Source organism: Nothoprocta perdicaria, unplaced genomic scaffold (assembly GCF_003342845.1).
Source record: "Nothoprocta perdicaria isolate Ctin4 unplaced genomic scaffold, notPer1 scaffold_9, whole genome shotgun sequence".
NCBI lineage: Eukaryota > Metazoa > Chordata > Aves > Tinamiformes > Tinamidae > Nothoprocta > Nothoprocta perdicaria.
This window is the reverse complement of record NW_020456198.1, coordinates 687,393-713,666: the sequence shown is the minus strand read 5'-3', so window position 1 is coordinate 713,666 and position 26,274 is coordinate 687,393. Positions and strand designations below refer to the sequence as shown.

The window sequence follows — 26,274 nt, the reverse complement described above, 5'->3', positions numbered from 1 at the left end:
CCAAAGGGGAACCAGAACCAATGCGGCGCTGCAGTAATTTCAGCAAACCAAAATCTCACATAGGACTGTGCCGGAAAACAACTCTTTTGTCCTGCTGTTCTTGGCCGAGCGTAGAGAAACGCAGCGAGGCTTTGAGCAGGCGGGGGCCACCGTGGGCCATGCAGCACCCAGCACAGGTGTGGGGCCCACACAGCTGCAGGCCGTTATTAGGCACTGGCCGAACAGGGCCTGGCCGGGCATTGTTCTCCTCTGAGGGGAGGGTGGGGCAGTGCAACCTTCTAGATGCTGACCTAGCTCAAAGACACCTGGCCCTCCCATTCCTGTTAGCCAAAGGAAAAGAGGTGGCTTGGGCTTCTGCATAGAGGGGAGAGTGGCTCTAGGCAGGAGCTCCTATGAGGCTGCCTCCTTGCAGGTCTGGCTGGGGTTGAATGCAGGGGACCTGTTGGGTCCTGCCTTCCTCCACTGAAGGCTCATTTCCTTGGGGCCTCTGCTGTAGCCTCAGCGACTGAAAGGCTGTTGGAGGACTGTTTGCAGATTGTGTCCTGGGATGGGTGAGTAGGAGGCTTGACAGGCTGTGGGATGCTGATGTTGATGGGTAGCATTGAGACTGAAAACTAGGAGCATCTACAAGACCTCTAGACTCTAGCCTTCTGCTTGTGTAGCTTTGGTTCTTGTTGTGCAAAAGGCCTCCTTACAGACCTAGGAGTGTGAGAGAAACTTGATAATTAATGTTTTTAAAAAAAAAAGTTCCTTTAGCAGAGAGTAATGGGATAAATCTAAGATTTGATAGCCGAATGTTTTTTTTGCCTCAGAAGTGCTTCTAATAGGAGCTCTTCCCTTTCTTCCAGCAACATTCAAACTAGCAGTTTCTGAGTTTAGGGTTCAGAATCTGTTGTTGGTACAGGCTGGAATCTGGTTGTTCTTGGTCTCAAGCCAATACAATATTGGGGGTGAAGTACTTTGTAAAATTCCGTGGAAACTAATATTTCTCTCTAGGGAAAATGGGCAGAACCATTTTCCTCTTTTTCTGCTGAACTGTACTGGAATGCTTAAATCTGGGCACTCTCATTAGAAAACTCTTAACCTCTAATCTCTATAAAAACATTATTGTCAACTTTGTAGTAGTTCTTCATTCCCAGATGGGTGATGTTGTGAATGGAAAGGACTGATCCAGAAGGAGGTGATTTATTTAAGGAAGGTTTAGACTTAATGTCGCTGAGTGTCCGTGGCCTATCCTTCCCCCGAGGGCCTCTGCTCACAGGTGGCTGGCTTGGAGGACACGAACAGTGCACGCAGAAGCATCACGTGCTTGTTCTTGAAAGGTTAAATTTGTTTAAAAGAAAATATTCCACAGATGTGCAAGGGATCTGGTACAAAGGGCCAGGCAGGGGCTGGTGCCAGAACAGGTGGCAGGTACCATCACAGCACTGATGTTTGCTGCAACACCCAGAAACTGGCAAGGTTTTGTCTCTGCTACCTGGCTTATGGTTACTGTGAGATCTCCCTTGAGAGAAGGAGAGCAAAATGGATAGAAATTAGCAGGTAACTTAGTTCAGAAGAAAGATACGTGGCCCTGAACGTGACAAAGGGGAGGTGGCAAGCCAGCCCACTGCTTACAGCCCTCTTGCTGCTTTCAGCTAAAGTGCAGACTTCACTTGAGGCTCTCTTGCCGCAAATGTGGACTTAAGATAAGTGGGGAGCAAAAAGAGGAGCTGTAACTTGCTTTTATTCTTTTGGAAAGCAAACTTACATAGCTGAAGATCATGCACCTTCACATGTGCTTTCATGCATATCTGCCTATGGCACAGAACAGTAGTCCTTCTGGGCAATAGGTCTGGAGCTGATGAGCCCAGATGCTCTTGCTCTGTCTGTTAAGTTTGGGGTCAGTGTTGTTGCAATTGATTAATACCTAAGGAGGGGAAAAAACATCAGATCGTGGTTCACACATCTTGAATTCTGCTTGCAGTGAACAGTACTTGAGGGTCTGTTGCAAAAACTAGTATTGCTTGCTAAGATGAATTTGTGTCTGGGATTAGACTGTGAGGTGCTGGAAGGCTGCAGAATTTGCCAGAGAATCATCATCTTAAGGACACTTTTGGGTTTAGGCATAAAAGTGCAACATAAGTATAAATACTTAACTTGAATGGTTCTGTAAAACAGCATGGGAGAATGGTAGGAGTGTGGCCCGCTGCCTTGGGTTTTGCTAAAGCTTAACAGAATATGGGTGTCATTACACTCTGTCAATCTACCGCTGATTAAGCTTGGTGAAAATATTATTCGGCTGACGAAAGCTTCTTATCCAACAAGCATTCAAATGGCTTCTTGGAATGACTTGCCGCTATTTCCCCAACACTCTTCATACCTTATTTAGGAGAAATTTGATGAGCTACTTCTGAAAATCTACAGAGGGTATATTCATCAGTGGATTAAGCCTTAGCCCTTGCGATGATCAAATCGGATAAATATTGAATAAAAAGAGGTGCAAAAACTGCTTCAGCTTCTCCAGCCTCAGCAAAGAAGCTAGAGCTATGGCATCCAAAAACTGGAGTATGTGGGAGTGTTGAAAGGGGAAAGATACTGCCAGACAGATCTGAAGAGGCATTTGGCCACATGTGGTGGTTTTTGTGTAGCATAACCACACAAGCTGTTTTCTCCTCAAAGATTCAGTATGGAGTTGGGATCCTGTTGCTGTAGCAGAAATAAAAGGTGTTACATAAGGTAAAATACTCTGCTGTGCAGTGTCTTGTAGCTACCTTCCCTTGTGTGAGAGAGAAAGAAGGAAACAAGCTACCAAGAAACCTTTTCAAACTGAAGTGCTGTGTTAGCTGTGCTCTACATACAGCTAATGAGATGACAGTAAGACATATTTTCAGCCTAATTGGTAGGACAAGTCAGACATGATTAGAGGGCCCAAGTGTCCTCTAATAGAGGGAGCACAGAAAGGCTGAGCAAGGCTTGCAGTGGGCAGTGCTGGGCACTGATGGCATCTAAGATGAGTGGGTATGGGCTGAGCATGGCCAAATGAATGAGGTGCCTCTTGTGGGTGCCAGAGGGTCCTCCCTCAAGTTTAGGAGGAGACTTCTGATTTATAGCTTGTATTTATGGCTTGCTGTAATGCACGGGTGCTCTGCTCTGTTCAGAGCAGCAACAACAGTCCTGCAATCTTCTCCTAGCTGAAACGTGTGCCCCAGGGAGTCTGATGGTTTACTTTCTTGCACTTTTCCCTGTTTTCCTGTTGCTGTTCTCTTGCTTTGCCTTCTTTTTAGTGCAAGTATGCTCCTGGTGCTGAAAGAGCTAATTGCAGTGTTGTGCAACTGCTGGAGATTTTGGTTTCTTCCCTCCTTGTTTAAGGAGGAGACAGGCTTGTAAATATTCATCTTTGAGCTATGATTATGCCATAACCACAGAGGCTACAGCCATCTTTCCATAATATGCTTTGGCAAGGCTGAGTTGATTAATGAAGCTAGAAGGATCAGGATGAAAACTCGGAGCAACTCCCATGTTACACTGAAATATCTCATTTAAATTAGTACCTCTAAAATATGTAGTCTGCTTTAAATTTAGACCCAAAGGAGAAAATGTGCTGCTACTTGTACATGCAAGTTGTCTGATTTCGCCAGCAAGCTGAGCAGGACTCTGCCAGTGACAGCAGCAAGAACTTTTGAACACGGGCTGGGGGAGCCAAGTGTTTCTAGTGTCGTGCGAAGGAATCGGGCTGCTCAGGAAGTGACCGTGATGGAGCACCAGCACCCTGAGAGCCTGTCAGTGTTGCCTAATGCTGGCCCTTTAAGAAATGCTGTGTTGATGTAATGAGTTCTTGAAGTAATGACTTTTTAATGTGTTTAAGGGGAACAGGACCACCCTCATCAGCTGCTGTTTTATTTTCAAAAGCAGTTATAATTACCGAAATATTGATTTGTTGCTATGAATCACTCAGTTTTTGTGGCCAAGGTATCACAGGCTCTCTACAAAGCCATTAATTTTAGTGGTTAGGCCTCAAATGTTCTTCCCCTTTTTGAAACAGTTTGGCAGCTAAACGGAGTGTAAACATATCAGTGCATATTTTCCTACTGGAATCAGTGTCCTGGTAGCTGCAGTGTAAAGACTGTGAGACTCTATATGTGATAGTGCCTATAAGGCTGGGTCTGCTATAAGCGCCGAGGAGCCTGGCATGTTGTCCTGACTGTGGGGAGAGCTCCTGTCCCGTCTCATGTCCTGGCTTGCTGGGCTGGCTGGTGTCCCCATACCTGCGTGGGGAGCTGCCCTCTGCTCTTCCTTGCTGGAGCCCTTTGGAGAGCCCATCTGTGACAACAGCACCCCAGTGCTGGTAAGGACACAGCATGCAGGGTGGAAACTAACTGCTAGGTGATAAAGAAAGGAGAGTGGCTGTATCTTGGTAGCTGGTACGAATGCTTCTAGTTTGCTTCTCAACTTTTCCTTTAAGTCCTCTGTGAGATTTCTAGTATTTCATGCAGAGTTGTTAGTTGACTGTGCTTGGGCAGGCCTGGCTCCAGCAAAGCACTTAGGAATGTGCAGTTAAGTTAAACACAAATGTAAAGACTTAGCTTGAAGGAGTTCTTAATACTGCCAGGACAGTGTCTAATGTTTCATACATCATTGTGTGTCAGACTTGATTTTCTGAAGTGATTAGTGCCTGAAGAAAGCTGCTAAAGTTTCTGATTTCTGGAAGGTAGATACTTTTCTTAAGAGGTGTTTCAAGCTGAACATACATGATCTAAGCCCTCTGAAATACTCGCTTTCAATTTCTTTTGGCTGGGAAAGGCCAGAGGGGGAGGCAGCCAGAAGCTGCTCCAAAACCTGGTGTTTCACAGTAAACTCAAACTGTGCAGGAAAACATTCTCTTAGTAGAAGTAGCAGCTGAATCTAATTCTGAGGATGAGCACAGCTTCATTATTTGATGATTTTGGCTCTTCTTTAAATCAGCATGTAAAAGTCCTGCATTTCCTGAGTCTTTGTAGTCTGCAGGGATGAGCTTGGAACGATGTGGATATTTTGCTGTCAAGTCTCCTTTAGCTTATTTCCTAAGTGTACTCAGAGTCTGTGGAAATAAAGGAATTTTCAACTGATAATTTTGAACAAATCGATCATGAATTGGTACTTTATTTACGAAACCTCTTTTCATGTAGAAAGCTGTTTTGGACATTGGAATATGGTTAGCATGGCTTAGAAAGGGAATGTGCAAGAAAACCATGCCACCTGCAGGTCCTGGCGAGTGTGGCATTGCTCTGCAAAGCTTCCAGGATTGGCAAAATTGCTGGTGTGCTTTTGGGGCTCGTTTGCAGGTGATCAAAATACATATGCTCAGTGGGCCTTCACACTTCCAGCAGGTGAAAGGCATGAAACCTAATCAAGACTAACATGGAGGATCTGGAAGAACAGCCTTGGTCATCAGGTGTAAGTGAAAATGACCCTGCTGAGTAGGCTTGGAGGAGTGTGGATTGCTGCTGCCCTCGCTGAGAAGAGGTGTCAGGGGTACAGGCTGGAAGTGAGTAGCTTTGGGCTCCTGGTGTGCACATTAGCCTAGTGCCTTCAGCATCAGGCTCAAGTCTCGCAGAATGTCAGAGGGGTAAAAAGATAGGGCTCTGCTTCTGGTAAGGGCTCCTTGGTCGGTCTGTATATTCAGATTTTTGATAACCTAAAAACTTGGCAGTGAGCAATTGCCTGAACCTCAGGACTGTCATGTTGTAAAAACACTATTGCTGGAAGCAAAAGCTGCTCGTCAAATCTGAAGGTACTTACAAATAAACCTTGACAACAATGAGGAAAAAGCACAGATGGGAAATGACTTAAGGAGAACAAAACAAAGTAACGAAAGAAAGCATGTGCTGCTAATTACCTGTCAGTCTGATTTCTGAAGTAATTTTTCATCCATGAGCTATGTGGTCAAGTATAGCTGCAAATCAGGAGTGTACATTCTAGCTTGTGGGCATGTTAAATACAGGGAATTGACGTTATGTCACTGCTGCTACAGGTCTTCCATTTATAATCTTTCTTTAGCTCAGGGAGTGCTGCTGGAGCTGCATAGTTCATCATAAATCGTAATTGCATAAAGATGATGTGCTGGAGCTCCCCAGACTCAATTCCTACTTGTAATTGTCAGAAGCAAGAAGACTCGGCACAATTCTCTGGTATTAATTATGTTAGACTTTTTGGATTCTCCTCTTCTTTAAAGACTTAATTCTTGGCGTTTTAAGAGAGGGCAGTGCAGAGGAAGACGAGGGTAGAGGTAACTTGTTTCTTCAGCATTTCTAATCAAAAGCCCATCTGTGTACTGAGACTGTCCGTAACTTTCAGTGGGAAAGGTCCTAGTGTAGTTTTTGACCTGTGAGACTCTTCCTCTCCCTTGCATGGTCTTGCAGTGACCGTGGTTGTGTGTGGCAGGAGGCAGCAGAACCAAGAATGTCCCACTAATTCCAGAAAAATCCTGGATCAGATGTATAGCTCTCCTGGAGTCATCTCATGCATGGGGATGTGTGGTTTGTGCTCTGGGCTAGTGCAGGCTGTTCCTGACATTCCCATTGTCCGACTCTTCCCTTGCCTGATCTAAAGTTTGGCTTTGGGGCAGCTGTTGTTGGGAATGGTGAGGGCAACAGGGATGAGTGTCTGTGCACAGAGGAGCTAACCTGCAGCTTGTGCAGGCGATGGGATTCTCTCTCCTGTACCATGTGTGTAAACTCACTGTAGGATATATGATATCTAAATAAGCCAGAGGGAGCCTGTAGTCAAAAATGAATGTAAATAATAACTCGACCATGGCCAGAAATAGAAAAATTGATTTTTTTCCTTGAATTTTTGCACTTGGCAGTTCTGCCTGTAGTGGTTCAGCCTTACAGTGTGCAGGGGCATCACGTTCAGTTACTCTCACTTCTTGATGCCTCTTTTCATGAATCCTGTCGGTACGTGGTATTCTGTCTGCTTCTGTGTGTCCCCTGAAATTTGACTAAGGCTTCTAGGTTAATTGAAAAGGACAGATCAATGCACAAAGTGATTGTGTACAAACCTCGCTTTTGGAGGCATGCAGGCTGAGAAAATGGGAATAGTCAAATGTAAACAGACATCTCCTTCTCCTCACTGCTGTTTCATCAAGCACTGCATGTGTGGGACTGGCGAGAGAGCCCCTGCATAGTGGCAGTCGTGCTCCTCAAGCCGAGTGATAATATGCAATGTTTATTGTATTTGCTTCAGTGCTCAAAAATTGTTTTGCCTGAGAGTTGTACTCGGCTTGGCCCCTGGAGGGCACCAACAGCCAACATTACATTTTTTTCCACCTATCTTCTAGCTATTACCCACTGCCATAGAGCACTATGAAGATGGCAAATGTAGCCCTGTGTAGAGATTAAATTGAACTTGTCTTGCCTTGCATAATTTGGAAATTCAAAAGACCAATTTCTTAGTGTAATTGAAAACCACTACATTTCAGACTTATTCATTGAATTGGTATTTCCAGTTAGAATTCAAATTAATCTTTCTACCTTTAAACAAGGCAACAAAAGTGTAGTTATATTTACTCAGCTTTTTAACAATCAGGTTCAGTGTAGCTGTGTATGATTAACTACACATGCACAATTGCAAAAGGTTAGTAGGGACATGATTCAAGTCACAAGGGAAATTAATCTCCTAAGGCTTGAAGATCTGAACTGGCAGTTCAACGCTCAGCTTGATGCCAGATCCTCTCTAGAAGGGAAAGGTAGAAGGAAGGAGGAGAAAAGAGAAATGGGCAGCACAATGCAAGAGGAGGGCTATGTTGAATTGTATGTACTTATTATTTTCAGCTTATTATTTTAAATTGTGGTACTGTCTTGCATTAATGTGATTTTTACTAAATTATTCCACTGCCTGTCAAAAATGACACCTGAGTGCATTTGTAGATCACATCTGAATTCTGTGCTTGCCAATCAGCTGTACACAAAGTATGAGACTTATATGGAGCAAACCCTGCTTTGCATCACCAGCTTCTGATGTGCGAGTGGGTAAAGTGGCTGTTTAAAATCCCTAATTCTGTAATATCAACAGGAGGGTGTTAAGAGCTCCCATCTTATAAAGAGAAGTCTAGTGGAAGGTTTGACTAAGTACCACCTAAATTTTGGCACCGAACTGAGACTCTGTGGTTTGACTTCATCTTTGGAGGGGTCTGATCTGACTCTTGGCTTCATAGATGATATAAGGAGTCAGAGCTCCTAAAGTTGAAGCAAATTAAACTGCACCTACAGGACTAAATTTTCATAAAATTTAATTTGATTGATTTTTCAGGCTAGTGGCTGAATGTTGAAATGTGTCAATTGAATCCTCAATGAGCCAGTGGAGCTACTAACTACAGGCTTTAGTGATCTCCCCATGACTTACCTGAGCTTGGTGTGCAAGTTGTGCCTTTCTGCAAGCTCTGCTCCAATTCCAACATGAGTTAATTTGGGGAAGTCTCTCTGGTCTGTGCTATACAGGAGGTTGGTCATTGTGAAGAATTGGACTTTTTCTTAAATCTGCTGTTATAAAAGGGAGGTTGCATGAGGTCACAGCAGAGAAGTTGCAGAAGAGGAGCTGCTCTGCTGTGCTATCTTTCTAAGAGAAGGTGCTGAATAAGTTCGTGTGCCCAGCAGTGTGGGGCTGTTTCCGTAGCTGTCAGATGGTGCTTCAGGGGACCTGATATTCCTAATGCTGCAAAGTTGGGGTGGTTTGCCCAGTTATGGGGAAGTCTGATGGATAAATAGCTGCCATGGCTTTCGCTGCAGACTGTTTCCCAGGAAAGCAGGTAACTCACACTACAGCTCAGCTGACATGGCCTTTGGATGTGAGAACATCCAGGGAATGTATATTCCTTTATAGGGATGGGAGGAACAAACAGGTTGTCAGTGGTGAAAACAGAGGTAGTGCAGCTTAACTGCAGCTTAATACTGCATACTGTTCCCTGATTTGTGTGCCTGTAACCCTAGTGAGCAGCTGAGCCTAAGCTGTTTCCTTGCCTTTGCAATGGGTTAAGGCGAATGCAGTGCACGAATGCAGCTGGTGCTGTGATTGCTTGATTTGTGTATGAGCATGAGGTTGCATATAGAAGGCAACCTTCAAAGTAACTGTTATTTAAAAGCCAGTTGTTGTATTGCAACAGCTATCCATAGATAGGCTGAGGTGGGGTCGCTGGAGCATGTTTGGGTTGCACTGTCCTAACCTCTTAGCTTAATTTGACTTGCATGTTGAGCAGCCACGGAAGGCTGTTTGCTATCAGACTTCTGTTTCATGCTTTGTCAAGCAACACATGGCTTCGTTTTTCTGTTAGGGCAAACTTGTTCTTGTTTATACTTGGGCAAAATGTGAGTGGATATTCAATTTTACAGGTGTGTTTGTTTAAACACCAGCATAGTGTTGCGCCTTGTAGAAGGGTGAAGGGGAAGAAGGGTGATAACTTTATCTCTACTAATTGTCCTCCCCAGGTTATCTCTTTGGCCTTGGTTGCAGTGCTGTTTTTGGCAAGCACCGGCAGGAACAGTGTGCAGATTGTTCTAATTTGTGCTGGGGACTCTGCGTGTCTCTACGAATGAGGTGCATCTTTGAACACTCCCTCTACTGAACTGAGTGCTTCTGGTTTGCATTTCTTCAAGTATGTGGGACCAGGACTGAACCTACGAAGTAAGTGCACATGTATTTGTAATAGTCATGAATCTTTAATTCTTAAAATATTCTGGTATCTCAGATTGATATTGCAAATAGAAAACTCACTCTGCCGTTTAAGTAGCATGGCGATGTTGGGTGGGCTTTGCTAGGTCTTGTAGTGTATTCATTGCCAGCCTCAAGTCTGCCAAGGTAAGTTAAAGTGCTTTGGAGATGAGATGCGTTTGCTTGGGCAGTTCAACAAGCAGTCGTTATGCTACTTGCAGCTCGTTGGCGCTAAGCAGAGTGTAACCTATCCTCAACCCCTTCCTTGAGCCACTGCTGTGCTTAGCATAGGCTGGAAAAGGAAGAGAACCTATCCTAAAATATTTTCTTGAAAGATTAGCCATTGTGATTGCTGAGTTAAATCCTCCTTTTGAGTTACCATGGGCTTTTGGTCTGGTAGACATCCTGCATCTTTTCCAATGAAAGACTGGAATGAGTCCAAGGAAGCTCCTCTGTTCTGTTGCCTAATTAATAATACATCTCTTGAGGAGGGGGGGAAATCAATGCATATTTAACTGATAAGCTAGAGTAGCTTCAAAAGCAGCATTTCAGTCCATGAGCTGCATAATACAGCACTGCCTTACTGTCAAAATCCTAACTAGAATAAAACTTTGAATGTACAAGTATGCGTTATGTTTCTAAAGTACTTGAATGGTTATTGCTTTGACTTTTTGTGACTTTTCTCTTGGAGAGAAAGAATGGAAAATACAAAGTGGAGCAGCTTAGTAAGCTAAGCAAACTAGCTGAGGTAAAAAACTCCCTCGTTACCTTCCTAAAAGGGATTTGTTGCTAAGATGAAATCTGCACCAGTGTGCTTAAGTTGTAAAGCCACTACCCAGTGTTATCTGCTGCTTGAACAGCTGTTAGTCAACAAGCTGCTCTGGAAAGTGGCTTTTGTGACCAACCCCCTCCAAGGAATGCAGGGCAAAATGGGTGTAAAAATAGGACATACAGACTGCTACTATTAAGAAAGTAAATGACGTAATGAGGGGTCCTAGAGTGAGCATGGCAGAAAGACAAAGTCTTTGTTGACAAATCTCTTCCTGCTTCTTTCATGAGAGGGGAAAAGCCTTTCCATTACTCCTGTTTTGCTAAGGAAATGTGCTTTCAATTATAGAGGTTTCCCTTATGTTTGTAGAAGAGCCTTTTCTAGAGGGGCAGGATAGGCCTGGACTATCTCTTCCCCAGCTCTGCTGCAGCCCTGGATGGTGCTTTTGGCAGACTTGGTGCTCTCTGTGCATCTCCCACAACTTTATCCCCAGAAGTAACTCAGAAGCTCCTAGACCATAGGGGACCTCCCACTCTCCAGAGTTTTCACCATATTTAGTGTGTAGCAGTTGTGGGGGGAACCCTAAACAATTATTTGCTCTGATGCTGAAGAGTTAACTTGAGGAGTAAATTATAAACAGGTGAGCAGAACCAGGTACCCTAGGTTGCAAAGTTGCATTAGGGATTTCAGGCTTGAGGTGCTGAAATCAAAATACATGTCTTGCAACACAAACAGGGATTGCTTTGATTAAAGCTGAGGCTGTAATTTAATTTGCATGGGATCTAGATGAATGGCCTGCTTCATCAAAACAGATTGCATTATAAATAGGTTCATAGAGAAATTGTGTATTGCTGAGTGAAGGAGCTCAGTTCATGGGCTCAGAGATGGAACCTAGTTCTAACCTGTAGCAGGAGTGTGTAGGACATGATGCAGGCAATTTTTCATCTTCTAGACTTCAATCCCTGGCTTTGAAGACTTGCAGACATTTCAGCTCTAATATTTTTGCTTGGGGGCAGAGGTGGTGGAGGGACACTTGCACACTAAACTAGATGTGTACAAGACCATGAGACTTCTGCACCTCTAAAGCAGGGCAACTGCTTTGATTCACAGCTGAAGCACTCATGATCTATCATAAGTCAGTTTTAGCCATAATTAGTGGTCTAAACTCGAAATAATCTTGAGATTATTTGAAATGGAGTATATTCAATGTTCATGGAAAAAATGGTTTAATAAACTCTAGAAGTTCTTTCTAAGGATCAGAAAGATTTATCAGTGGAGTTCAAATTGTAGATGCTCAGGATTGTAGATGTTCAAAATATACATTGGACTGGAATGAATAGGAAGAAATATGTTTATTTAAGTCATTGCAAGCTTTTTTAATTACTTATGCAACTTGCCACAAGTGGAGATGATTCTTATTGAAAAGATACTAAATCTTCTTACCATGATGAACTAAATTTAGGAAGGCTGAAGGTTCTGTTTATCAGTAATCTAGTTCATGGGAACCCTCTGGCTACATTAAATGTGAGAATTAATTTAGCCAGTCATATATTTAAATAACAATGACTCAAAGCTTTGCCAGTAAATGGCTGGGAGGAGTTCTCTCATTTAAGTTCTCCAGAATGGTGGTTAAGCTCTTAAATTGTTGCCTAGATATCTCCCAGGTTGGGTATAAAGCTGTGTTAATTAAATGTTTATCACCTCTGCAAAAACAAATTTTTTTCAAGTGGATGGCTTGAAAGATTTAAAAATCTCTGCATTTCAAGGACACTTTGGACGGATGTATCTTGGCTAACATGCTGCTTAGCACATTTGTGATGTGCTTAATCTGTGTTGCCCTTCCTAGCTGGATTCCAAGCAGAATAATGGAATCTACCCCAACCTTTGTGCAGATTCCCAGCTAATTAGAGATGATAATTGCTATGGGAGGAAATGAATAGCTCTGGATATAAAATAAGATTTGTATTGCGGATCAGTCCTAGTTTGCTAAGGTATGTTGGAAACCATTTTTTTAGTCATTAAATCCAGTTCCTGATCTTTGAACAACTGCATAAAAGAATCATGGTTAAAATCTGGAATGATGTTATAGAGGTCATGCAATTCATCCATCAGCCTTAAGGCAGGATCAACTATATATTCATCCTGACAGATATTTATTCAATGTGTTCTGAAAGATCTCTAATAGTAGAGACACTCTTGGCTAATCTATTCTGCTTCCTCATTCTTGCTGATAGCAAGATTTTTTTTTCTTAATATTTACCCCGAATCTTTCCTCTTGCAATTAATCAAGAAAAGCAAGTAACCTGTCTAATCCATCACGGGTATGCAAAAAGTTTTTCTACTCTGTGTATATGAAGACTTTGAGCTTCTGCCAGGAGTCTTTTATTTTGGATATATGACTCTAAAACTTAATGTTCCTTTTTATTTTTTTTTGTGTAGAATTCTGTTTGTTCTCCTTGCCTTCGTGTTACTCTCTGCAGTTAGTTGATCTCTCTCTTGATCTAGAAGAATTTTCTCAAGTGTTTAAAATCATCTGTTTTTGATTCAGTAATCCAAATTTAAAGTACACAAATAGTATTACACTTTTCTCCTCTAACAAGGAGATTAGTCTTTCATAGTGACAAAAGTCCTGGGTAAAACTAAAACTAATAACTTTACCTGTGAATATTCTCCAGAATATTCTCCAATGTTCTAGTTACGAGTGCTTGCTTTATTTTTGTTCTTCTTAACACATTCCAGGTTTCTCGGTCTGCAAGCACTTTCTTGTAGAAGACACTCAATCATTCTCACTTGCAAATACTCCATGGCATAACAACATATTTCATGATGAATGACAGTTGCTGCTGGCTTTGCCACATGCAATTCTTGCAGAGCTGTCTCTCTGCCTGCACTTATTTACTGCCTTTTGTTGCTTTCAACTCATCAGGGGAGGAATATAATCGGATAATATTTGAAATTACTATCTTGGAATATGAAAATGAGGTAGTCATTGCCTTAGATTAGCATTCCAAAGATAAGTAGATAGGGGAAATAATCTGCACTCATTTCTGTGCAGCAGTTCAGGGTTCTGGGGAATCAGCTCTCACATGAAGCAACTTTGAGGAAGCAAGACTCAGTTCAAGTGGGAGAATAAAGCTCCAACGGTGGTATCTGGGGTGACTAGTCGTTTGCAGTTGAGATATACATGTATTTCCCTCCCCCCCCCCCCCCCCAAAAAAAAAAAAAAGGGGGCAACAAGGGGATTTGGGTAAAACTTAAGAATTAGAAAGGACTGCCAGGATCATTGAACCTGGTCCACATCCCCCCTGTTTCTCATCCACAGGCCTCACCGCATGCCTAGTGGGGGTGCATTAACACACTTGAAACCTTTAGCAGGAAAGCAGAAAGAAAAAATCACCATGTGCCGGAGGGCAAGCAAGGAATGCCAAGCTATTGCTGATGTCTTGAACTCCTGAATTAGCTGCAAATCTGCAAAGTCAGCCAAAAGCTCAGGAACTGGTTGCTTTCCCAACTCCAAAACCTCCCCCAATCTGTCCATTAAGGGTAATTCCTTCCATGAGCAGTCAATTTAAACTCTGGAGTGAAATGTGCTAAGCAAATCCCTGAAAGATACTTGCCTTGCATTTGAGTTTCTAAATGCCTTATGCATTGGGTTTAAAGTGAAAGGAAATACTTTGGAAGGTTTTTGTCGAAATTGCTCCTGTCACAGAGCCAAAAATAAACTTTCCTGCACTGCAGTTGCTGAAAGAAATGACCATCAGAGTTATGGTTGAATTAATTTTACTTTATTACATAGGTCATAGGTGTTTTTTTTGAGCAACTTTGTTCTTCAGTATGTAGAATGCCTGTCTGGGGCTTCTCCTAGAAAAGGTTGTCACTTCCGAGCAGGGCTTGAGCTTTCAGCAATTTCCCTTCTGGTAGGGCTGTACAAAGGGGGACAGCGGGATCTGATTAAATGTGTTCCAAACATCCAGAAAGCAACAAACGCTTTCTAATAAAGCAAAGGAGATAGAATTCCTAGGGATATGTTAGTCTAAGTTCAACACGTAAAAATCATGCTGCTGCCCTGTTTGGCTTCATCTCTAGGTAGGCGCGTGGGCCTGAGAGCACTGCAATTGGTAAAACCTTGACTAATTTTTTTGTAGGATTGTGGAGCTTCCAAAATTGCTTCAGGACTATCCAAGCCGACTTTATGAAGCATTGAAGTTTTGTGTCGCTCTGTGGGCTGTGCAGAATCAGAGGCTAACTTCAGCAGGGTTTGCTTTTTGGTAAGTAAGTGGAGCTATAATAACTTTTGAGGTCTATGAATTATTTCAATTATTTCCTGTTGCAAAAATTTTTATACATCATCCTTCCTTTCTCATATTATTAACTTTCTTGTCGAAGTTTTATTCAACCTGCAGAGACAAAGATGGATCTTTCCCCTGTAGATCTACAGTTAGATTTACTTCTTTGACCCAGTTTAGGGCGATTGAAAGCTAATCTGTCTCTTTTATAGAGGCTCTTGATAAAGCATATATTTCTTCTGTTTCTCTCTCTCATTTGACATTGTCTTGTGAAAGTGTGCAACTTCCAACTGAAAAAAAAAAAAATTCTCCTGTGGCAAGGAGAAAAATGACCACTCTTAATCCAGTCCAAGGGAAGTTTTATATCTTTAATTAGCTTCTTGGATTGTGCTCATGTGTGATTCAAATAAAGTGAACTGTGAGCTCTTAGTCATAAAGGTACCATGAGCTATTGCCCATAAATGTAGCATGGTCATCTGTGACCTTACGGAGAAGAATGTTAAAGCCAAAAAGCTTTTCTGAATCCACATCAGCGACAGCTTCAGAGCTAACTTTTTGTTATGAAGTACATGTGTAGTGCCCTCCCCTGCAATCAGCTTGCTCTCCAAGGGCAGAATTTGGCCTGTGGATTGTTAACTTCTAAGAATGACATTTTAATACTAATAAGTTCTGCTTTAAAATGATATAATTAGTCCTCGCAGGGCTGTAATCCTAGATTATGTATTTCCAAACATTGTTAAAGTTGTTTACTGTTGTTAACGTTTTTAAGCACACATGATAGTTTGTGTGTTATGTAACAACTGTAAAGCTAAAATTGTTCATTATGGAGGTGGTTGTTGCTCTTGCTTTACTTGGTGTATTATAGTGTGATCATTCATAGTGTTATGTTGGTTACGGAAGATCCCACCCTGCATATGCATCTTTCTCATTTCTTCATGAAGAGTTGGATCAGGCTTTACTGATCCAGGGTCTGGGTTTGTTTCTTTGCAGCAACCCCAGATTGTCATTGTTCCCTTCTCCCCCAGTACATACTGTCCTCGTAACATCTCCAGCAAGCTCCTGATCCCTTACCGCAGGACTAATTCAAACACATGGTGCCGTATTTAATGTTTTGCTAATTGCAAAGTGTTTGCAGAGCTGCAGATGGGGAGAACCAATAAAATCTGCACATTTACTACCTGCAGTAGTTAAACTTACTGAGACATCTTGCTACATTTCTGTTAAGTATAGCAATTGTCTGGTTTTTAATGGCTTCCAATATATCAAAGTGCAAAAAACTACTATAGTCACTCTTTGCTAGTCTTCAAGGATGAAATACTATCTAATTGGCATGTAAGGCACAGTCTCAGGTGCCCTGTAGAGTGCATGTTGTATGGAAGGGTATCCAGAGTAGTGATCATGTTCTCTGTGTGAGCAACAGAAGATGTGACTCCGTACTGCTGGTTTTGTGGCAGCCTGGCTATGAAAGAGGATCTAGAAAGGCTGGATGAGAGTAGATTGAGTTATATTGCTTGTCATGGCCTATGGATGAGCCTAATTTGTGCCTGAGATGATCAGTGAGGCTACCATGCCTGTGTGCAGATGGGATTGTAAAACCTGCAGAAAGGTCTTTTTGTTCTAAGTGTAAGAAAGAGATGGGTGAGTACAGATTGGGGAGATTTAAAAAATAGCAGTGCAGCCCTGAGTATGTCAATACAACTTGACACGAAAGGCTTCTAAAACTGACCCAGTTGCAGACAGTTTGGGAAGCAAACTTCATTTCAGCTTTGATTTGCTGCTTTTGGGAAGAAGGGAACTCTTACCTCAGTGTGTGTTAATCTGAAGCAATATATGCATGGGCAAACCCTAGTAAAGCCTAGGAAAGACTTTACTGTAATTCCTGTGAATTGGGGTGAATAATGCCTGCTGATTCCTGAGCCTGAGTGACAATGAGTTTCGTTCATGGGTGAAAATGAGGCCTGCCTGTCTGCATAAGGCACTGTGCTCGGGTCACCAGCGGGCTGGTAGGACTTGGCATTGCTTTGACTTTCTCGTTTGGTGGCTCAGAAGTTGTGACACAATGGCAAAAATTAATAATATTTTTTTAAAGGCTGACATAGGAAGAGTAAATAAAGAAAATGAGTGCAGCCAGATACAGCAAGTCTTTGATCATAGATTACAGAGATTTCAGTGCATAAGAATGTGAAGAGTAATGATGTCTTTGAAGAGTTTGTAACACAAGTCCATGTACATCACCAAGAGATAAAGAGGGTAAAGGATCAAGAAATGAGAAGGTAAGATTTCATGCCATTAGTGAAAGATGAGGAATAGAAAGACAAATGACAAATTTCACTGCATAGAATGCAGTGACTTTGATTCTTTATTTTACTATTCTGTTGGCATAACATGATATCATGATTTAAAAGTAGTAGAAGAGAACAAAGGTGCAAAACTAGTAAGTGTGCCTTGCAAAGCATGAGGAAATGGTGGTAATTGTTTCCAAAGTGAAAAGGAATCAAGAAGAGCTATTAAAGCATGAATGCAAATAGAGTGAGTTGTGAATCAAAGGAAGCTGGAATCAGACTGTGTTGCAAGAAAGCAAGTAAAATAAGTGGGAATGTTGCTCTCTCTCTACTAAGGCTCTTTTTCCTCTAGAGTGCTAATACAAGGGCCAGTTTCCTGTATTTGCAGGCATGGGCTGTCAGTGTGAGCATTACTTGACCATATACCTGCTAGGACTGTTGTTGGCAGGTGTGTAGGGAATGGGGAGCTCCTGTTTTTTTCATTTTTCTGGAAAAAGTGAGCTGCAGCACAAGCCAGGGCAGGTTACAGCCCTAGCTTAGCTTCCAGAGCCCTTGCTCACCCTTAGCCTTCTCCCCATAACACTGCCTTCTGTGCTATAAGGTTTCAAGCCATTTAGTTACCTATGCTTATGTTTCTTTCTGCTGCCTTTGAAGTTGGCAAATGCAACAAAATAGTGCAGGTTGTCTACCAACTGCTTCCATTACCTCAGCACACTCTTAATCCCCTGTTTTAGTTGTTTTAAATGATACTACCCTGTGGAGACTGTGCCCAGAAGGTTTTTGAGCGGTGATAAGGGGCTCTGCTACCCTTTATGGTGTTTTGTGTTTAAAAAAGTATTCACTCTTCAGTTTTTCCACAGTAGGGATTTTCTTCTCTCTGGGGCTAACTTGTAAAATGAGATTTGGTGAATTTTGCCTGACTATTGCCACTTCTAATCTCCTCTCTGAAGAGCTTTAGCACTTCTGTTTGATCCATGCAATAGAGGAGGAAGTCTTTAGAAACAAAACAAAAAGCTATTAATCGTTGATGGAATCAATAGAGTTAATCCAAACCTTCTGCTGAATTTTTAGAAGTGCCTCTAAGACACAATTCGTGCTGAAAAGGCACGAGTACCCTTGTGCTGTCCTGAGGGGTGAAATGGGCCGGGCCGTGGCTGCCTCAGGTGCTGGTTCCTCCTGGCCAGTGTCATGCGGGGGCTCTGTTCAGTTCAGATCCACATGTGAGGTGGGAGAGCACTCCAGGTTTGAGCAATGCAGGTCTGGGGGCATGGTCTGACCCCAGTGAATGTCCTTGGCCCTGCTGAGGGAGGACACGATGTGAAGGAGCGTGGGGCTGAGCATGTGGAGCGCCCCAGGCTGTGCGGTCGCACAGGGTGCTCCACGTGCTCAGTCCCACACTCCTCCCCCTCACAACTTTCCTCAGCAGGGCCCAGGACCCATCCAGTACATGGGCAGAGGAGGCTTTACCTTGTGGAGACTGGGAACATGCCAGGGTATCTGGGAACATCTCGAACGTAGCTCTAAGGGGGCATCCCGGTGGGCTTGAATTTCCAGAGTGTGGAACTGAGGCCTCAACAAACGAGTAGCCTTAATTACTACAACTCCTATTTCCAGGTGCTAGATATTAACAGCAGAATATAGTTATGGGAGCCATTCTTTGTAATTGTTAGCAACTCGGGGACTATGTATGGTTTAGCTGTAGACTTTGAATTAAAGCACTCGTGAAATGCCATCTGCTTGCTGTATTGTATGTTCTGAACCTGCAGGCAGCTCATGTTGCTGCTTCTCAGATTTATCTTGTAGGTTGCATGGAGTTTTTCATGCCTTTTTTTCCCCCTCTTCCAACAGCTTTTTTTTAACTTTATATTCTTGCTTTCAGCTTTGGTCCTGGTTGTGCTAAATGCAGCCATTAAAAGTATGTGGCTGAGACATTGCCTTCTGCTCTGTCCAGCTTGCTTTAATAACCATTTCCCAGAGATTTTTGAATAGAAAGTGTAAGAAGTTTTTATGAAGTGGGACATATGAACATAAATTAGTATCTCATGTTCAGAATTTATTCCTAAGTAATACCCATACAAGTGTGCTACACTGCATTAGCACATATGTTTTGGGAATTTGCCTGTGTACTTCCTATGATCTGCATCTGCTGCTGCCCTGGTACGTGCGAGTGCTGAGGTGCTGCACGCAGAGCGCTGAGGTGCAGCTACCTCAGCAGAGGGAGCTCTGGGGAGATGCAACAGCAGAGAAGGAAACCTAGTTTATTTGCAGTAATCTTCTGCTAGCCTGTGCAAAAATTTCGCTAGTATTAATTTACTTGAAAGTGAATTTGTTACTAGTCCCTTAGGTAGCAGGCGGTAAACCTGGCACCAAAGGAGAGAGCCCAGCTTTCCATTTGCTGTCAGTTTGCTGCTGTCCTGCTGCTTCTGACTGCAGATTCCAAGCAACTCCCCAAGGTGGGCTGGCCCAGCTGCCAGGCCAAGGTCCATGCAAAGTGCTGGGTAGGAGAGGAGGGAGAGCAGAAACGCTGCATTCCGGGGTGTAACCCTGCGTGCAGGGGATGCTGTGCTGCTGGAGCCCCTCCACCCCACAGACAGGACGGGGTGCAGTTCTGGCAAACCTGGACTTCCTGTGGTGAGAAAGTCCATCGGGATCTCTTGGCCAACATGCACATGGTTATTAGCGTAGATGGACTGTTTTTTAAGCATTGCATTTTATGTGTTTATAGACCAGCAGAGCCTTAGTTTTGGTTCCTAGTTCCATTGTGCTGTGTAGTTCACAGTACAGGAATAAAGAATATATAATAAGAGAATTTTCATTTAATACTTTGACTATATAAACATCTTTAAAAGGAATTTTTAAGATGGAAGGGTGGCCATGACCAATTATTGGATTGATTCTGTCTATTTCCAGTTTGTAGGAACTTTTTATTCTTAAATACTGCATACAGAAATACATCCAGAGGGTCTATTTTAGGCATTGGCACATACATTATATTCATGGTTGTCCAGCCTGGTAATGCTAGTGGAGGAGTGAAGGGAATAATTTTTCACCCAAATCTGCTTGATGTGTGTGGAAGAGGTGGATGAATATTTCACCCAAATCTGCTTGATGTGTGTGGAAGAGGTGGATGAATACCTTAAGGGAAAGCCTGGTGTGTCCTCATCATTACATTGATCATCATCTTGCTGCCTGTGGCAGTTTTGATAACTCTAGCAAAAATAGCTTGAGGCAAGGCCATTAAAAACTGCTAAGAAGCCTTATGGTCTCTTGTAGGTAATTATGGTCAATTGGAGTGATTGTACAGGAGATGCAAAGATTCTCTTTAATCTCTCAGCTTTTTTTTTTTCCTGGAAACAATCAAAGTAAGGAGACCCCTATGAAGAAATGTTAACGTATTTGTCAGTATTGCCAAACACAGTGCTGTCTGTGGCTATTTAGTTAGGGTTGCTGAAGGCAAAGTCACCTTTTGCATACAGGTGTATATAGTTCTTCCTTGCTTCTGCATCCATTTCTAAGATCAATAAACAAAAAAAAAAAAAAATAGATGTTTGGGAAGTGCAGGTATGTGAATACCATAACATGCTTTGTGAACCTGTACAAGTGGTGAGGGTGGAAAAAGGAACCCTGGAAAACTCGGGAAATAAATTATAACTTTTATTCCTGAAAATAGTGATAGTAGCTTAGTGAAAGCACGGAGCTTCTCATCTGGATAAGATCCAAATCCTGGACAGCCATCAAATTGGGAGTTTCATGTACTTAAAGGAATAACAGGACAAAAACCCTACCTATCTAATCAAATGACTTTACTGCAAGATAGGTCAGAGGGAACAAAGACTTTCAGTATTGCACTGTGAAACGCTCACCGTTGCCTTCAAAAGATGTAGCCTACTTCTGCTGTAGAGTTTTTGCTGACCCGACTGGATGATGCCAACACTGTATAGGGTACCACCTCTCACTGCATCCTTCCTAGCTTAGTTTTATTATTTACGTGAATGGCAGAGGAATCTCTGCACAGATGTAACTGTCAGTGTTTCTCAGAAACACTCTGGAAGACAAGGGTGCTCAGCCAAGCTCAGGGGAGAATTCAAATATGATTTCATGAAGTCAGATACTGGGTGGCCATGTAGATAATGCACTGTGACCACTTCACCTGGCCCAGGTTAGTGGGAATCTGTAGAGGTGGAAACTGGGGGGGGAAGTGGGGAGAGGTGGGACTGGGCTGTAATTTAAAGGCTCAGTAATAGCTTGCCATTCATATTGTCTTCCACTGACCAGGCAGTTCTTTCACCATTTTTTGCTATTTCCTCCTCTTCCTGCCATAAATGCAAGAAAAGTCAACTGTATTTGAGAGAACAGTAACTGGGGTAAGGGATGCTAGTGCTAAAGTGTTCAATTACAAATTGTTTTTCAAACAGCATAGCATCTGCAACAGACCTTTAAAAACAAAACAAGACAAACAAAAACAAGAAAAAAATCTTTAATTTTACTGCAAAATGGATATTTCATTTCTCTAGAGAATGAAAGTGTCATTGATCTCTGATAAATTGTATTTCAGTGTCTGCAAATACAGAGCTTGTTTTTTTCATTATAAGGATGACCTTGGTTCTATTGTAAATCAAAAGTAACCAGGGATTTGTGACTCTTATAAGAACCACAGGAAAAATATGTATATGTGTATGTATATATATTACTGTGGAGCTGCAGCCCATTCCGGAGCAGGAGGAGTGCGGGGGCAGAGCTGCTTGGTTTCATTAGGTCTGCAGGAGATGTGGTGGAGATAACATTTTGTGCTACTTCAACTAAGTAAAAAACCAATGTTACATGTTAATATTATTACCTGTTTTACTTGCGATTCTTCCATTTGGTCATCTTGAATTACTTTGGGGTGATACTATTTCTTAAATGGAGAAACTGAAATTCATTTAGTTCTGTGAAGTCAAAGTTTTTGGGGCGGGGGAGGAAGTAATGTTGAACTGTGTTATCTGTGAGACCAGCTTTTTGCTTCGCTCAGATTCCTGCTAATATTGCTAAGGATTTCCCCTTCATGTGACATAAAATAGCCCTGCAGACACCCTTTTCACTCCTGATCTGCCTGGTGTGCTGAACAAGGCAGGATCTTATAATTAAAGTACGTGATCATGTAATTAAAGGCAATATCATTATGCACAAGCACAAGGGGCCATATTAAGGTGTGCAGTCAATCTTAATTCTGGCGCTTCCAACTTTCAAGTGCTTGACTCTGCATCTTTAACAAGGGGAGAATGTTTGCTGCTTTTTCCATTATGTTTTCCAAAGTAAAGCAATCCAACTTTACTTATAAATAAAAGTTGAGGCTGTAGTATTGTATATGAAAGTTGTGTTTTAATTTTGCAACAATATTCTTTTTTTTTTGCTTGTCCTGAGACATGTATTTCCAATGCCTGTTCCCTTCCAGACCGCACAGGTAGAATTTCTTTAACAATATTGACTCTTTAACTCCATCAGCTTGCAGTTTGGCTTGGTAACCCCAATCAGGCATGCTGTTTTCCACAAGGCAGTTATTGTTTCAGTATTTTGAAGACTGAGGGGTACTCTGCCCTGCTGGTCACAAAGCTGGTTCCGATGTGGCCAGGGGGAGGGTACAGCAGGGGCTGGACGGGCTTGGACCCTTCTGTGTGATGCGTTTTTCTGAACGGTGACATCTGTGAAGTGTACTGGTGTGCTGGGCCTCTGAGAAGTCCTCCCTGCAGGCCTAGTGCCATGGGACTCTGTGCATTCCCACCCCTGCTACATGCCCATCCAGTACTTGGATTTGAATTTTGACCCCAAATGCCAGGGATTTGATGAAAACCAGCTATACTTTGTATTTGGCAGGCATTTTTACTACTGTTTCAATATGCTTCTGAGCTGAAAGATCAGGCTGCACCCAGAATCTTCACAAAACCTCAGGGCAGAAATGCCTCATCGTCTTGCAGGGCTTGGCTGTAGCAAGGGTGTTATAAGCGCTGTTAAAGGCAAACCACAACACAGGGCAAAATACATCGCAATCAATAACTCTATTTACAAAGAAGAGTAAATCACTGGGCTTTGAGGGTGATACCATGTATCACAATAACAATAGCAACCACACAAGAAGCCTTTTCCCTGTTGGTTGATGTTGTAATCTGAGGAAACACGAAGTGTTGCTCAGCCTTTGATTGCATAAAAAAAAGCAATGTGAAGGCTTTCACTTCAGGAGCTGGAGCACTGTGCATTGTTCAGTGGGATAATGTTACCAAAGCATATTTGCTTCCTACACAAATCACAGGCTTCCTATCTTTAAGGAGATGAAGGTAAACCATTTTTTTTTTCTCTGCTTTTTTTTGTTGCCTCCAGGATCCTAGGCCCCATGTAGAGCATCTTCATCCCCTGATGCAGCTGTTAGCTCTGTGCAGGATGAATTCTGTTCTCCCTGTCCAGAGGCTGGGCTGGGGGTGCTGTGCAAGTAACTGATTTGGGTTTGGAGGTGTTGATAAAGGGCCAGCAAATTGGTAGAAAAGGCCAAGAACTACCGACTCGCTCCCCAGAGCCATTCTGGCCCTGCTCCCTGCAGACGCTTACATGGTCTCCTTGCGCTCGAGTACTTAAAGTTGGCGATAATACCTGGGATTTAACCGAGAAATAAATATTTTGAGACTAGCACTGCTAAAGTGAATTAAGCACTTTAGGAAAATAATTTCTGACGTTTCAGTAGTGCTTTCCAATTATGATGATATCAGTTCAAAATCTACTTTGATGAAAATTTATTAGCTCGTGGCTAAAGGAAAGAATATATAACAAGGTTTGCATTCAGCTCTGGAGGATTTTAAGGAAAGGGTTGTTGTTGAACAGCCATGTTTCTCCTGGATTGTTCTTGAAATACTGGAAATTTAAACTGTTGCTTTGAAAAATGTAGCAAGCTCTCTCAAAACTTTATTTCCTTGCTAGGAGAAATCCCAAGCGGGGGCAGGAGTATGTAGCTGTCGAAGCCGACGGGCTGGGTGTTGTGGCTTGGGCTGACAGTAGTGGCAGCTTTGTAATCGTATCCTTGTGTTGTGTTTTTTATCCGTGGGATCGTGTGTTTGAGTAGCTGTCTCTGCGATATGTGTCGTGCAGAGTAACCATCGCACCTGTGTCAGCTCAGTGTTTGGAGCCTTTTAAGGGTATTGGCACAGGTTTTAGAATCACTTGAGTAGCTAACCTCCAGAGTACAGTAAAATAACTTTATTAGGTCTTATAACTAGCACCATTGAGTTTGTTTCATCTCTCTTATTAAATCAGCTCAGTTAGCTGCTCATCTCAAATCCCTCTAGTTATTAAATGCTTCTTTGAAGAGCGGAACCAGTGTCATACCAGGAAGGCTACAAATGAAGCTGTAAACGTCGGGAGCAGCAGTGCTGTTTGCTGAGCCCACCCATGCTGAGGCCCCATCAGGTGAGGATGACTCTGTGTGACTCTTGCCATGGTGGCCAGCTTGATGTAGGCTGCGGGAGCTGCCAGTGCTGATGCTGATCAAAGCAAGAAGGAATGATATACGAACAGGAATCCCCTCCCTGCCTCTTTACAGCAACGTATTCTCCTAAATTCAAAAGACTCCCCGAGTTTCATCCTCTCGGCATGGGTGGGTCCAGTTTGTGAGCTCAGAAGCCAGGAGCCTCTGGTGGAACAGAGCCATTTGTAGCACTGGTGGGGTCTGCCTGTGCTTTGGGGCAGTGCTGCTAAACACGGGCAGAAGCAGTTGGACACAATTGGTTTCACTTTTGCAACCAGGGATAAATTGGAAGTTCAGAAGTTTCTCTTGAAAAGGTTGAAGGACAACCTTTTGCATGAAGAACTTTCATGAAGGGCTATTGATGGTTATTGGGTGCTGATACTTAGAGAATTCTTTCAATGCTGCAGTAAAGCTAGCTGTGAAATAGGGGCTAGTAATTCCCTGAGTTTTTTAGAATAACTTGAGGTGTTTAAATTCCAGTTGTTTGTTCTGTTCTTTTGTTGTTATTATTTTGTTTTGGTTTTTTTTGGAAAGTGTTATGGAGCAGGTTGAATTCTTCCTTTAGTGAATGAAATAATTTTTTTTCCCTTTGGAAACTAAATGCAATGAGAATTTAATAATTCATAAATTGAGCTTCAACATCTTTTAAATAATAGATAGACTGTCACACTAAGTTCAGCCAAAAACTTACAGAGCATACATTTTTATGTTTTCTTTGACATTTTGGAGAATTACAGAACTACAAACATTTATTTTGTATTTCTGCTCATTTCAATATTTTATTCCTTTCAGGTTGATTTAAGAAATAAAAACCACAGTTTTGGGTTCTTTTTTTAAATGACTTCAGTTTCAGATGGGAGAAGAGAAAGGGGCTTTCTGCGTACGTTCATAAATGATTCACTGGCTGACAGATAGAGTTTCATAATAACTTTGTTTATTAGTTTTCCTATCAGTAGAATCAAATGTTTAAATAGCTCTAGTGGGAAGTGCTGCAGGGTGCCTGACAATTACACCCCTGTCACCTTTGCTGTCTTTGTCCTTCTCAAAATAACCAGACTAGCTTTATTTTACTTTTCTTTCCCTCCTCTATAGGACAGAAACTCCTGTAGATGACAAGGCAGTGCCCAGTGGCAGTGTGTCCCCATGTGGTGTTTCGGGACGTGGGGAGGGCAGGTAGCTCTGTTTCTAGTGTGGTTTCCCCTGAAATGGGCCTTGTGTGACCTACCCCATGTGTATCTTGTGCTTGGTGGCATGTGCTGCCCATAACCGGCACCAAACCTTCTGGTCAGACTTGCCCAGAGGTAGCGGGAGGCAGTGTTAGGCCTAACATCTGTATTTTTTCAGGAAAATAAATGCCTAGGATTCCTCTTCTATCTCATTTATGCTCTGGGAGGAAAGCTAAAACACGGACTCAGCCCTTTCAGACAACAGATAATTTGTGAAGGCATTGCAAGTGACTCATCTGAAGGAAAAACCTGTATGATAAATGTCACTAGGGCTTAGGAGGAAATCCAGTCCAGTGGCAGACCCAGGAGAGCAGCCTTTGCCTGCGTGTGGTCCATGCCCCTTCTGTGTGATGCCACCCCAGCCGAGCTGCAGCTGCCTGGAGGTGATGGACTGTCCTCACAGGTCCTTTCTGCGGGGTGGTTTCTGACAGCTAAGGTTCAATTTGTTGTTCCTCTAGGGAGGTCAGAAAGTGAAGTCGTGGCCGTTGAGCTCTGGGAGGGAGAGGGAGGCTGCCTCGCGCACCTTGTCAGGTCTTATGGTGAGTGGGACCCTTGG

At 42.6% G+C, this 26,274-nt stretch overlaps 1 long non-coding RNA gene across 5 annotated transcripts in view; it reads left to right on the top strand.

Annotated features, from left to right (window-relative positions):
- The first annotated feature begins 312 nt into the window (after positions 1-312).
- Positions 313-26,274, top strand: part of LOC112958742 — a 52,689-nt gene continuing 26,727 nt past the window's right edge. For 3 of the 5 annotated variants that reach the window (XR_003251487.1, XR_003251485.1, XR_003251488.1), the window contains exons 1-3: positions 384-551; positions 9,444-9,639; positions 14,581-14,703. This is a non-coding gene — a long non-coding RNA (uncharacterized LOC112958742). Of the gene's footprint in view, positions 342-383; positions 552-9,443; positions 9,640-14,580; positions 14,704-15,711; positions 15,777-26,274 lie in introns of those variants that run through there. The other 2 variants (XR_003251489.1, XR_003251486.1) reach the window with 2 other exon arrangements.